Genomic DNA, 14,756 nt, shown 5'->3' with positions numbered 1-14,756 from the left:
ATTCTGTTGGCATTGAATTTATTGAGTGTTGATGGAGCTGCATGCATCCATGTAGGTGTAGAGTATTTCATCAAATGTGATTTGTGCAGTATTAATGGTGGTAAGGTTTTAGAATGTTTTAAATAACATATGTCAGTTTGTAGTTGTGGGAGTTGGTTTTAACAAGAATAACATGTATTCTACCTTATTAAATTTAAGTGGCTTCACAGTGCGATTATCAAACAAAACTTGACACTGAGCCACATAGGGGATGAGTTTAAATCTCCAAAAGTTTGATTGTTGTGATAGTTTTCAAGGCAAATCTTAAAGGAGGAAAGGGAGACTGGGAGGAAATTACAGAGTTTAAGGCCCTGCAACTGAAGTCATGGTTACCAACGGTGTAGTAATTGAGTTTGGGAATGTCTGAAGTCTGCAGTCGTTAAAGTTCTTGGAGGGTAATGAGTTTGGAAGCGATGATAGTTGGAAGAGATGATAGAGAGAGTTTGAGGAGGGTAATCACTTTAGTGGGCAAGGCTTTGAGGGATTCTCCAAACAAGGATACAAATTTTAAAATTATTCTCTGAGAGTTTAGCAATGAATGCACAGTGATGGATTAATGAAGTGGTGGAAGTTAGGAAAGGGGAAGTGGAAATTTGTAAGGCCTTAGGGTTATGGAAGCAGTAAGTAGAAAGCCAGCTAGGAGAAAGTCTGAAGAATTAAGTAATGAATGTATTCTATGTCTGACGCAAGTTATTCTAATATGTTAATTACCTGTTGCTGGTTTGACCCAGACTTTATTCTTTAATTTACAATGTCTTATGGTCTCTTGGGGAAAAATGCAATTTTGTTTTCTTATACAAGATATCGCAAATCTGCAGCACAGAAACAAATGATTTAACCCAACCGAAAAAGCTGCACAGAAGTGATTATCAGACAGAATATAATGCTGAGCTGCATATGGTTTTGCAAGGTAAAATATTTGATCATACAGGTAGGTTTCAGAAGATGGAAGAGAACTGGATTTTGATACAATTTATGCTTCTCATCTAAACCTATCATTGTATCTGATGCTGCGCATTAAATGATTTGGAAAACTATGTGTATTCTGATTTCTGAAATGTTGTTGGGTCAGCTCCCAGGCTAAAATAACATCCTTAAGTAGCTAGCTTTTCTCCGTCTTAAGGTGTTTATCCTTGTGTATCAATGGGTGACTTTGCGCGTCCTTCCTGAAGGTATTAATTAAAATAGATATAATCCATTAGGTATAGAAGATTACATTGTTGGAATTCCAGCTGTTACAAAAGTTGTAATGTTTGGTTGGCTAATATTTAGTCAGAAAGCTGTAGCTAACAATGTAGGTAGTTTTCTTCCTGCTCTAGAAAATGTTCACAAAGAAACTAGACATTTAAAAAAAAAAAGTTTTTTGTACATACTTCAGCAATTTTGTTCATTTGCCGCTAAGAAGTTCTGTTGCAAACATTAACAGAGATATCATTTATCTAGTGAGCAACACGTGATATTCATTGAAATATTTTATGTATAGCGGCCTAGAGGGGTATTTTGGTGTTGAAAATCAAAGGAAAAGTGGAGATACAGAAAATCGGAAATGACACAGGACAGTCAAGGTATCAATTGGCATCTGTGAAAAAGGCAACGATTAATGATTAAGGCACAGTTCATTCGTCAAAGCGTCATCAGTATTGATGAAGGGTCTTTGATGCAAAATGCTAAATTTGCCTCACTTTCCTCAAATGCAGACTGACATTCTGAGTGTTTCCAGCGTTTTCTGTTTTGCTTTCAATATATTGTGTTAACAGAAGGTACTTTTTGGCCTTACTTCTCTTATTCTTGATAGCTTGTGGTCTAGGTTGAGGTTACGGAATGGTGGTTTGTATCCTTGGTAATATCGTTGAAAATTTCAATGCAAGGTCATGGATATTTTTATGCTTTGTTCATTTAAAAACAATCAAGTGGAGAAAGCAATTCTGAATATTTTAAGAGCTACAAAATAAGGTGTGTATGAGTAAAAATATTGTTGAGAGTCTATTTGATTATATAAAGCAAATAAAAATACTAGTATTTGCATAGCTTAATTCACGATGCTGTTATTGCAGATAATGTTAATGTTGTCAGGTTGGAAACATACAACCAATTTGTGCAGTATATGTTTTAACAATGAGCAGTATGATCCAAATGTTTGGAGTGATGTTAATTGAATCATAAATATTGGAAGTACTCAGATATCTCTGCTACTATTCAACAGAATGCCGTGGCATTTTTTGCATTTATCTGAGAGGGCCTTGGCTTCAAATCTGAAAGGTTATATCTCTGATAGTGCAATGCTCCCTCAGTGGTGCTCAAGTCTCTTAAAGTTCAGATTTCAAATCCTATTTATGACCCGTGGATTGAAAATACATTGAAGGATATGATTTGAAGTTGAATAGATGTGTTTAAGATCAGATAAAATATTGGGCTTCATGGGGATAGCAATCTGATCCCTTTTTTGTAGCATGCTACATCATTTCCCTTTTGTGGTTCAGTAAAATATACTGCTTGGAGTTTGACTTAATATGGTGAGTATAAAGAAAGGTTTAATATTCAATATGCGCTATTATTCTCCTCTCCCGTGAGTGAGGTTCCATTGTTTGTGTTGGGTTAATGAACTGAATTTCCTGATATTCAAGAGATCTGTTTGTCTCTCATTCGATTTAGCTTAGTTTAATATTGTCACGTGCACCAAGGTACAGTGAAAAGCTTTCTTTTTGCATACTATCCAGTCAAAAAGACTATAGATGAATACAAACAAGCCATCCCAAGTACACGGATAAAGGTTACAAACGTTTAGTGTAAAGCTATAACATTGAAATCTGATAAAGTCTGATTAAAGTTAGTTCAAATGTCTCCAATGTCAGCACTGCAATCTAGCTGATGAGCGGAGTGGATAAGGGAGAACCAGTGGATGTGTTATATCTGGACTTTCAGAAGGCTTTCGACAAGGTCCCACATTAGAGATTAGTATGCAAACTTAAAGCACACGGCATTGGGGGTTCAGTATTGATGTGGATAGAGAACTGGTTGGCAGACAGGAAGCAAAGAGTAGGAGTAAACGGGTCCTTTTCAGAATGGCAGGCAGTGACTAGTGGGGTACCGCAAGGCTCGGTGCTGGGACCCCAGCTATTTACAATATATATTAATGATTTGGACGAGGGAATTGAATGCAACATCTCCAAGTTTGTGGATGACACAAAGCTGGGGGGCAGTGTTAGCTGTGAGGAGGATGCTAGGAGGCTGCAAGGTGACTTGGATAGGTTGGGTGAGTGGGCAAATGCATGGCAGATGCAGTATAATGTGGATAAATGTGAGGTTATCCACTTTGGTGGCAAAAACAGGAAAGTAGACTATTATCTGAATGGTGGCCGATTAGGAAAAGGGGAGATGGAACGAGGCCTGGGTGTCATGGTACACCAGTCATTGAAAGTTGGCATGCAGGTGCAGCAGGCAGTGAAGAAAGCAAATGGTATGTTAGCATTCGTAGCAAAGTTGCGCTGGGCCATAAATATCAAGAAGGACACATCCCACCCTGCCAACCACCTTTTTACTCTGCTACCCTCGGGGAGGCGACTCAGGTCTCTGCAGGCTCGCACCGGTAGACTAAAAAATAGTTTCTACCCATGTGCAGTAAAAGAGCTTAACTCCAATAGTGAACACTGGGAAGCAAGAAGTAACTTCGAGGAATACCGCTAAATTCTTTTAAACTTTAAAAAAAATGTATCTATTATTTTACTATTAACTGTACATATGTGTATTGGTTGTTGTGTTGTATTTCTTTTAACGGAGGAGAAGCAAATGGAATTTCGTTGCTCAGTTTTGTGCAATGACAATAAACATATTCTATTCTATTCTATTCTATAAAAGGATTTGAGTATAGGAGCAGGGAGGTTCTACTGCAGTTGTACAGGGTCTTGGTGAGACCACACCTGGAGTATTGCGTACAGTTTTGGTCTCCTAATCTGAGGAAAGACATTCTTTCCATAGAGGGAGTACAGAGAAGACTCACCGGACTGATTCCTGGGATGTCAGGACTTTCATATGAAGAAAGACTGGGTGGACTCGGCTTGTACTCGCTAGAATTTAGAAGATTGAGGGGGGATCTTATAGAAACTTACAAAATTCTTAAGGGGTGGACAGGCTAGATGTAGGAAGATTGTTCCCGATATTGGGGAAGTCCAGAACAAGAGGTCACAGTTTAAGGATAAGGGGGAAGTCTTTTAGGACCGAGATGAGAAAAACATTTTTCACACAGAGAGTGGTGAATCTCTGGAATTCTCTGCCACAGAAGGTAGTTGGGGCCAGTTCATTGGCTATATTTAAGAGGAAGTTAGATGTGGCCCTTGTGGCTAAAGGGTTCAGGGGGTATGGAGAGAAGGCAGGTACGGGATACTGAGTTGGATGATCAGCCATGATCATATTGAATGATGGTGCAGGCTCGAAGGACCGAATGGCCTACTCCTGCACCTATTTTCTATGTTTCTATGAGAAGACCGTTAAGTTGCCTGAGAACAGCTGCAAAGAAACTGTTCCTGAATCTGGAGGTATGCATTTTCTAAATTTTGTACCTCTTGCCTGTTAGTAGAGGGGAGAAGCGGAAGTGACTGGGGAGAGACTGGTCCTTGATTATGCTGGCGCCCTTGCTGAGGTAGCATGGTACAGATGGAGTCAATGGAAGGGAGGCTGCAATTTGTGTGATAGTCTGGGCTACGTCCACAACTTTGCAATTTCTTGTGTTCTGCTGAAATAAATGTTTGCTGATAACAATGGCTTTAGTGTTTTTCTGACCTCTGATATTGATGTTCCTTTTCCTGTTATAGTTTACCAAAGTTTAATCCTTTTATCTTTTAATCTTCTTTCCCCCTTTTTTTGCAAAGACACTGACTCCTGGAATGCTGGTTTCACCCGCTAGATGTTTCCAATACTCCCCCAAAGTAGCCATTCCTATGTGAAAAATTCATATTTATAAAGAATCATTCATGACTGCAGGATATTCCAAACCATATCATCAAACACTGCACTTCAAAAGTACTTAATTGTATAATACGGACAATTAAGTACTTTTGAAGTTTAGTCTTTGATTATAATGAGTAGATACTGATGACAATTGCTGAGGGATAAATATTTGGCAAATGCATGGTCAAAACTCTTTCATATCATACAATCTTCCATGTCCTTCTGAGTAGGCAGTTGGGTGCTTAGTTTTTCTCACAGAAGACTTTAAAAAAAATAGCACAGTCCTGCCCAGGTAATGCATGGAATGTATGAGGATAAACAATGTGCTTTACCAGCGATGAGACTAACGGGTGATTCCACCAATCGTTTGGCCAGTCCTCAACCAATGTAATTGTTCTGGCTGGAAAGCGCAACAGCGCAACTGTCTTTTACCAGTGCCCTTGTCTACTGGTATTGTGGATCAGATTCCTTTTTCTTTTTGCATGTTTATCAGCAACCTGCAAGTGTAATAGTGTAGGTAAATGGGAGAATTGTGGCCAATGAGCAATTCATATACATCACTCAAAAGAGATTTGAGCACTTGAAATGGTTCGGGTCGTTAGTAATAGCTAATTGCTGCTCAGGCCAAATGAGTCCCTTTTCTTTATATAGAAATCAAAACTCTGGAATAACCAAGAATTAATTCATAATCATGTTTTAATCATTTCTTTTGCAGCTATCTTGTAACTTTAGTTGTCGAAGACAGAGTGAAAGTTAAAAAAATATTCCAAAATGATAATGTTTTTGTAAAGTTTCACTAACAAACAGACATGGTCAAAGAAAACAATTTAAAAATAATTGCCGAAAAGTAACAGTGAGGCACGTTGGTGGTCTTTAGCATTGCTCATACAAAAAAACAATATTTGGAAGTGCTGAGGTAGTTGTACAAAGATATTGTAGCATAATCTAAGTTAGTAAAATCTTTGTAAAAGATATGCAGTAACAAAATGAGATGCTGTAACAGTGGAATATGAAACTGCACATGGCAAATTCTTCACCAAGGGAATGAATAGAATTTGGGAGAATGTACATGAACTTTCTACATGTGATAAAATTGTACGCCAACTTGTACGGATTTTGATAGACATTTACATGGCTATTTAGGTTTGTCTCAGGATTGTTTTTCTGAAGAAATTGATAAAAATAACTAATTCCTGATAAAAAGGACTTAAAAATGCACCTATTCCTCATCTGAAAACTAGCTATTATTGTATGTGTGTTGTTTATTGTATGTTATTATTGTATGTGTATTGTTTATATATATATATGGACAATTTGACAACAGTTGTGTGAAGCGTTTAATATTATGTCCATTGAGCTGTGAAATGCACCTTGAAGTGAAATTGTAAACGTTGCCCATCTGTATTCTGGGAATGATCTGGGCTGATCAGCAAATCCATCAATTGATGTAAGTATTCATCTGGACTTCTCCACTTGGAAAATGAAATTGGAGCCGACACAAATCTAGGAAGAACTACTATTTGCCTCGCCATAATACAAACTATAGTTGTTGGGTCAATTGAAACTTGCAAGAATGAACAGTAGATTTTTGTAGTGCATGGTATCAAGTGATTTTTGACCACATTCATCTAAATTGAGATAACGCAATGTTAGTTGAACAATGGAACATACCATCTCATTGTGCAATCTCCCAAGTAGTTTGATTTGTGATTTGTTCAATAGGATGGCTGTAGGTCATCCATTTGTGATTAGCATGATTAGTGTAAACCATCACAACCAAGCACAATTTTGTCTTTCTCTTTGCTTTTAAATATTCTTTCCTCAGTCATCACAGATTAAAAAACAATTGATTATTTCCCTGTTGAAATGCTCAGGAAAATTGTGGAATGGATAGCACCAGAACTGTTTCTTGATTGAGTTTTTATTTCCAGGAAGATCTTTTTGATTTCAGATGCCCAATATCTGATGAACTCCTATTCGTTATGTGCAGTATAATTTGAAACGTGTGTTTTAATTCAGACCAATGAATCTGTTTATGGCAGCCAAGGGTTAATAAAGTTCTTTCCCTACAGTTCTTCAAATTCCAGCCTCCATTTTCTCTACAGTCACCTCGGCATAATTCTTTCAGTGCGATGTTGTGAAAACTACACGGGGTTCTGCTTTCTCTGCCACCTCCCACCTTTTCAGCGAGAGTCGTCTGTTTGGTTATGAGATGGGCAAACTGCCAAAAATGTGTGACAGCAATTAAGCGTATGCAAAACAGCGTTGCGTTTTGGGGAGGCGGTGCCTGCAAGCAACCATTCATCAGGACCTCAGTACCCAGCAAAAACTACTTTACTACAGAGAGAGCGAGACCAGAATTCTATTGCAATTTTCAAGTTCCCACTGTGTGTGTGTTTGTGTGTGTGTCGATGTTCGTATTTTTTTAAATGTAGTTTTTTATTTCCTGTCCTGGTATTTGGCTGGCTTTCAACCGTCGCAGCGATCTTTTGTCTTATTTTGCCGGTCTCTCATCGGTTGAGACGCACTTGAGATTGGTGAGCGTTAAATGGGAATGAGAAATATGCAATTTTTTTTCCAAAATGCAATGTACCCTACCTCATTGAGGAAAACAATAAACGCCATATTTAGGGAAGATTTCAAATGACAAATCCTTATATTTGCAATATATTGCTTAAAAAAAAGCTGTTTCATTTTTAATTCCCATAGAAAATAACGACCTTCTTGAGATGTGGTCTGAATTGATAATTTGGTGCAGATTTCTTTTTAATCGTGGGTTTATTTTGCTGTGCAATGTTGATATTTGCATTTTATGTATTTTTAGAATGTACAGTTACTTTTTAAATCTTCTATTGATTGCTTCTGTTCAAAATGTTGTCCTTGTGGTAATTTTGCTATTCTGTATTTGCCCCACTGCATACTTCATAATGTTACTACTTTTTTTAGGATCTGATGCGCTTCTTTTCCTATGTAATACCTTGCACATTTTTTTAAATTTGTTGTGGATTTTGTATCCTCCCATTGGGCAAAGGACCAGTGATGTACACGGGTGCCAGTTTACTGTTGGTCCTTTGCCCAAATGATCAATCTCTAATACAAATCTTGACTCTGAATATGTCAAATTTTTTGACTGTTGGAAACAGTGCAACTATCTCACCCAACAATCAGGCATACATTTTTTTCAGCAAGCTGGAAACCAATCAAGAGGCATGGTTAATTAGCTTTCTCTTCTTTCTCTCAGGTGTGATGTGATGGTTGTAATGCCACTATAAAGAGAAATGCTAGCTAAGGGAGAACTATGGAATAAATAGAACATTTCTTAGCTTAGATAGTCAGGATATTGACGATGATGGTGGGACTAAGAGCCAAAACGTTGAAGTAGGTGATGGTGCCATTTCTTCTTCTTTTTCCCTGCCCTCACTTTTCCCCCAAGGGTGTTGGTGAGTTAGGCAGGCTGTAATCCGAAAATTAAACAAGAATGTAATAAGACCAGTATAGTAATTGGAATCTTTAATCTTCACGTAGACTGAACAAACCAGTAGAGGATGTTTATTAATTGTGCCAGTTTCCTCGAAGTATATATAATGGGACAACTAGGAAGGATGAATTTTAAACCTATTTTTGTGCAACACTTGATAATCTGCAATATTGTTGTTGTGAAGGTGTCTCCAGGGAACCATCATCATCATAGAATTTTATATTGAAATTGAAAGTGATCCAAAATAAAAGTGGTGCAAATAAGGAACTTTAAAATATTATTTATAGAGAAAAGGAACATGAGTACTAATGGAACTAAAAACTATCAAATTTTCAGACCTTATGGCCTAAAGAAAGCTTAGATGTTGGTAAATATCTCTGAAACAAATTCAACCTAGATTTGCTGTATTTTCAAATAGGAAAGGTTAGTTCAGAAGGTTAAGAGTTGAGATGGAATATAAACCATGATTATTGTAGACAATGAAGAAGAAAATAGCCTACTTTCTTATATAAGCTATTTTAACATAGTGGTCTTCCAGTAATGTTTGGGGCAAAGACCCATCATTTATTTATTTGCCTCTGTACTCCACAATTTGAGATTTGTAATAGAAAAAAAATCACATGTGGTTAAAGTGCACATTGTCAGATTTTAATAAAGGCAATTTTTATACATTTTGGTTTCATCATGTAGAAATTGCAGCAATGTGTATACATAGTCCCCTCCATTTCGGGGCACCATAATGTTTGGGACACAGCACTGTTATGTAAATGAAAGTAGTCATGTTTAGTATTTTGTTGCATATCCTTTGCATGCAATGACTTCTTGAAGTCTGCGATTCATGGACATCACCAGTTGTTGGGTGTCTTCTCTGGTGATGCTCTGCCGGGCCTGTATTGCAGCCATCTTTAGCTTATGCATGTTTTATCTTCAGCATATAAAAGGCATGCTCAATTGGGTTCAGATCGGATGATTGACTTTGCCACTCAAGAATTGACCAGTTTTTAGCTTTGAAAAACTCCTTTGTTGCTTTAGCAGTATGTTTGGGATCATTGTCTTGCTGCAGATTGAACCGCGGCCAATGAGTTTTGAGGCATTTGTTTGAACTTGAGCAGATAGGATGTGTCTATACACTTCAGAATTCATTATGCTACTACCATCAGCAGTTGTATCATCAATGAAGATAAGTGAGCCAATATCTTCAGCAGCCATACATGCCCAGACCATAACACCCCCGTGTTTCACTGATCATGTGGTATGCTTTGGACCTTGGGCAGTTCCTTCTCTCCTCCATACTTTGCTCTTGCCATCACTCTAATATAAGTTAATCTTCATCTCATCTGTCCACAAGACCTTTTTCCAGAACTGTGGTTGCTCTTTTAAGTACTTCTTGGCAAACTGTAACCTGGCCATCCTATTTTTGCGGTTAACCAGTGGTTTGCATCTTGCAGTGCAGCCTCTGTATTTCTGTTCATGAAGTCTTCTGCAGACAATGGTCATTGACAAATCCACACCTGACTCCTGAAGGGTATTTCTGATCTGTCGGACAGGTATTTGGGGCTTTTTCTTTATTATAGAGAGAATTCTTCTGTCATCAGCTGTGGAGGTCTTCCTTGGCCTGCCAGTCCTTTTGCGATTAGTAAGCTCACCAGTGCTCTTTCTTCTTAATGATGTTCCAAACAGTTGATTTTGGTAAGCCTAATGTTTGGCTGATGTCTCTAACAGTTTTATTCTTGTTTCTCAGTCTCATAATGGCTTCTTTGACTTTCATTGGCACAACTTTGGTCCTCATGTTGATAAACAGCAATAAAAGTTTCCAAAGGTGATGGTGCACTTTAACCACATGTGATTTTTTTCCTATTACAAATCTCAAATTGTGGAGTACAGAGGAAAATAAATAAATGATGGGTCTTTGTCCCAAACATTATGGAGGGCACTGTAGCTGCATAATATCTTTGCTCAATAAACCTTGATAGAAATTGAAGTCCAGATTCACCACTGGTGATAAAATAGATGAATGCATTACGTTAAAGCTTCCAGATTAGACCCAGAAAATAGAATCTTTTTTTCTATACGAGCATAAGTTTATTTTAGGAACTAAGGAGAAGTTCACAACTTGCTCATTTTCAGTTTGGTTAATCGTTTCCTTTAGGTGGTTGAGTGGATTGTTTTGGTCCATGATAAATTAAAATTCAGTCTGTGGAACGCAGGCTGGTGTTGATACTCGGCAACAGTTACTTCTGTTTTGATAACTGGGGCTTCTTTAGGTTCACATAGACACGTTCGAGGTATCCTTGTAGAACGAAGTTATATCCGACAATGAACAGGGGAAGAAGTAGTCTTAAGGTATTTGCATTTGTATATGTTAGAACAACTGGAAAAGAGATGTGAAGGAAAAACAGATGTTAAGGTGGTCTTTTTTATATTTTGAAGGTGATCAGCAGCTGGAGCAGGTTGCCAATGAATGTGTTTAAGATCAGGATGCGGAAGGGGCTGGAAGTTATAATAGGAAGCAAGTATGGATGGCTTTTCGTCAGATGTGATTTTGGGCTGTAGTCATCATCTAAATCAATCTGAGGGTCTTGGTCCTCATTTTTCTTTTAATTCTGTTGACAAATACAAACTGTACTCGGAGGTGATGGGGTGAAGATTAGCAGATGGAGTGATTGGGAAAAATACATGAAAAATATAAATGGAAATTCAGTTATGGAGTTATTTTTATGAAATAATTTACAGCTTAATTAAAAAGATACTTATCCTTTGTCTTGCATTATATGGAATCTTGATTTAAATTATATTCAACGTTTATTTCATTGATTCTTGGAATATGGGTGAATATAATGAATAACTTTTTATGGTGAATAACTTTGTTTTGCATCACCCAAAATGCAAAAAGAACAAACTGAACCTTGTGTAACCACTAAGGAATGTAGTAATTATGTCAATTATGGAAGCAGTTAAAGTGGGGAATTAAGAGTGGCATGCGTAACACCCAAGACAATTTAAAATTATATTTGTTTTTGCACTGTTTCTTCTCGCTATTCACATTCGTGGGACTAACTATTTTTCACCCAGCATCTGTAGTTATTGTAATTTATTAAAAAAGTACTGCAATTGGTATCATCTCACAGAAATGTACGCATCCCATAATACCCGTTTGTAGATTGATTCTATGGCTGCAGAAAAGCTTAGTTAAAATATATAATAAACATATATTTTGGAACACTAAATTCGGAATTTAGACTTGGAAAGAATCTATTGGAAAATACAATTTTCTTGTCATGTATAATTGAAAGATATATCTGTTTTAAATAATTCATAAGAATGCTTGTGCATAAAGTTTATTTTTTCTGTTTATGTGAAATTATATAACAAGCTGGTGAAGTAATGAAATGTGTAATTATTTGTGTTGCAGGATCTTTGCACCATATGTAGTTGGGAGTGAAGACCTGTTGGGCTATAGACGCCCTTGAAAAACTGTTACAGGTAATATGTATTTTTGAAATAAGCTGTTGAGCTTTTTTTTTTTAATGTAAACCTGTCTCCAAATTAATATTAAAATCTATTTTGTACTTTTGCATAAAGTAGCAGCAAGCTATGTACATTGATGCCTAGAATGATTTGGAATTTGATTTGTGGGAATTGTGAAAATATTTATTTTAATGAATTTAAGGTATTAATAAATAGGAAATGTATGATCATTGGCATTTTGTTCTTGTTGGTTACTTTTAACGCTTGGTTCCACCTTCCTCCAAAATTTAAAAGGTCAACAGTGCTATAGTTTTAACCTGTTATCTAATCGTTTACAGATTAAACCGAATGGTCAACAGATTATTGTTTCCCGTTCAAATCTGGCGCTTGATAGCTGGATGACTGGTATTGGAAATGGAGCAATGTCACACTAGAGTGTAGTTGAGACTTATACATATGAGACTTATACATATTGTTACTAAGGAGTAGTCTAATGTATAATATTAGTGCAGATTATCATGAACTATTCTGCATTTCTCCTGACCGGTGAACTCTGTCCAGGTGAAATGGAAAATATTCTATTCCCCATCTTTGGAGTCTAGTTTCAGATAATAGTAATTATGATATAGCAGAATGATAAAGTTATATTAGTGGATAGGGTAGTTAGGTCTCAGATGTAATATAAATGCTTACAATGCTTGAGTAGGTATATCATTGGTTGAAATAGATCTTTCAATTGCATTGTCTTTGTAATAATATCTTCTGACTTTGTAACATTAAAATGTTTTTCTTTTCAGTGTTTGTACAAAAGTGTTTGCGGATATTTGCACAGAAACCCTTCTCATGCAGGTTAATGACGGGTCAAGGCACCAGGAAGCAAATCCCAAGACGTTCAAGGTAAAGATGTCAGTTTTAGACTTTCTGGATTCTATTCAGGTCTATGCTTGTAATTGTTTAGACGTTTATATTAAAGGATTTTCTGGGAAATTCATGGTCTGGATTGATTTAGATACTTTAATCTTGTCCAGAACAGAGAGTACTATAATCGACCTCTACAAGGACTATAGAGGAAGAAATCATCCAAAGTCCTTGGTGGTCATTACTACTGCTTGTTTTTGCAGAAGTTGTGATGTGCATGCAACAGAATAGTTTGCCAGCACATTATGTCTGGGCTTGTTTTCTAACGGGAGCCAAGAAAGGCATTTAAATTTGATCAAACATTGAGTGTTCCAATTCTAGTTGCTTTGATCACTGGTGTCTGTGAAAATGGTATCATGGATTAGTTTTTGATATCTGCAAAAAATAATAGTACATGTTGGGGTTCATCTGATTTACTGAATATTTGATGTTCTACATTAGTACAAAATGTAGCATGCCTTAATGACTACCATGTATCATCTATATCATGAAGCGCTTTCAGACACTGGTCATAGTGTACATTAATTCCAGCCTCCCAGACAGCTTTGATCCACTACACTTTGCCTACTGTTACAAGATGTCAGCATCACACTTCTCTATAAAACAATTAGATAACTTAGGTCAATACCTTAATCCCAACCAAATTCATCTCCAAACTGCTGGACCTAGGAGTCAACACCACCTTCTGCTACTGAATCCTTGACTTTCTGATTCAGACCACATTCAGTGAGGATAGGTAAAACTAAATCCCCCACAATAACTTATCATTGGTGACCCACAAGGATGCATTCTCAACGCCTTACTATACTCCCTATAAACTCGCAACTGTGTGGCCAATTCTACTCTAACTCCATTTACAGGTTTGTAGTGATCCGGACCTTAAACTATGATGAGATGGGTACAGGAGGATATAGAGAGTTTAGTAACATGATGTCAAGTCAACAACCTCTCCCTCAATGTCAGAATATGTATTAATGATTTAGATGAAGGAATTAAAAGTAACATTAGCAAATTTGCAGATGACACAAAGCTGGGTGGCAGTGTGAACTGTGAAGAGGAAGCTATGAGGATGCAAGGTGACTTGGATAAGTTGGGTGAGTGTGCAGATGCATGGCAGATGCAGTATAATGTGGATAAATGTGAGGTTATCCATTTTGGTGGCAAGAATAAGAAGGCAGATTATTATCTGAATAGTGTCAGATTAGGAAAAGGGGAAGTGCAACGAGACCTGGGTGTCCTTGCACATCAGTCACTGAAAGTAAGCATGCAAGTACAACAGGCAGTGAAGAAAGCTAATGGCATGTTGGCCTTCATAACAAGAGGATTTGAATATAGGAGCAAAGAGGTCCTGCAGTTGTACAGGGCCCTGGTGAGACCACACCTGGAGTATTGTGCAGTTTTGGTCTCGTAATTTGAGGAAGGACATTCCTGCTATTGAGGGAGTGCAGCGTAGGTTCATGAGGTTAGTTCCAGGGATGACGGGACTGTCATATGATGAAAGAATGGAACGACTGGACTTGTATTCGCTGGAATTTAGAAGGATGAGAGGGAATCTTATAGAAACATATAAAATTCTTATGGGATTGGACAAGTTAGATGCAGGAAACATGTTCCCGATATTGGGGAATCAGGGGCCACAGTTTAAGAATAATGGGTAGGCCATTTAGAACTGAGATGAGGAAAAAGTTTTCACCCAGAGAGTTGTGAATTTGTGAAGGAAGTGGAGGCCAATTCACTGGATGCGGTCAAAAGAGAGTTAGATAGAGCTCTTAGGGCTAGAGGAATCAAGGGATATGGGGAGAAGGCAGGAACGGGGTACTGATTGTGGATGAGCAGCCATGATCAAATTGAATGGCGGTGCTGGCTCGAAGGGCATCTATTTTCTATGTTCAATGCTTCTAAAGGCAAA

General features: G+C 37.4%; 1 long non-coding RNA gene across 2 annotated transcripts in view; it reads left to right on the top strand.

Moving 5' to 3' along the window:
* LOC116967022 overlaps positions 1–14,756 on the top strand; it is a 40,263-nt gene that overhangs the window by 10,262 nt on the left and 15,245 nt on the right. The window contains exons 1-3 of one of the 2 annotated variants that reach the window (XR_004410120.1): positions 7,443–7,520; positions 11,874–11,944; positions 12,727–12,826. This is a non-coding gene — a long non-coding RNA (uncharacterized LOC116967022). Of the gene's footprint in view, positions 1–7,442; positions 7,521–11,873; positions 11,945–12,726; positions 12,827–14,756 lie in introns of those variants that run through there. The other variant, XR_004410119.1, reaches the window with a different exon arrangement.

The sequence above is a fragment of the Amblyraja radiata genome, chromosome 38 (genome assembly GCF_010909765.2).
Source record: "Amblyraja radiata isolate CabotCenter1 chromosome 38, sAmbRad1.1.pri, whole genome shotgun sequence".
Lineage (NCBI taxonomy): Eukaryota > Metazoa > Chordata > Chondrichthyes > Rajiformes > Rajidae > Amblyraja > Amblyraja radiata.
The sequence above is the reverse complement of the archived record's forward strand: the minus strand, read 5'-3'. Positions and strand labels throughout refer to the sequence as shown.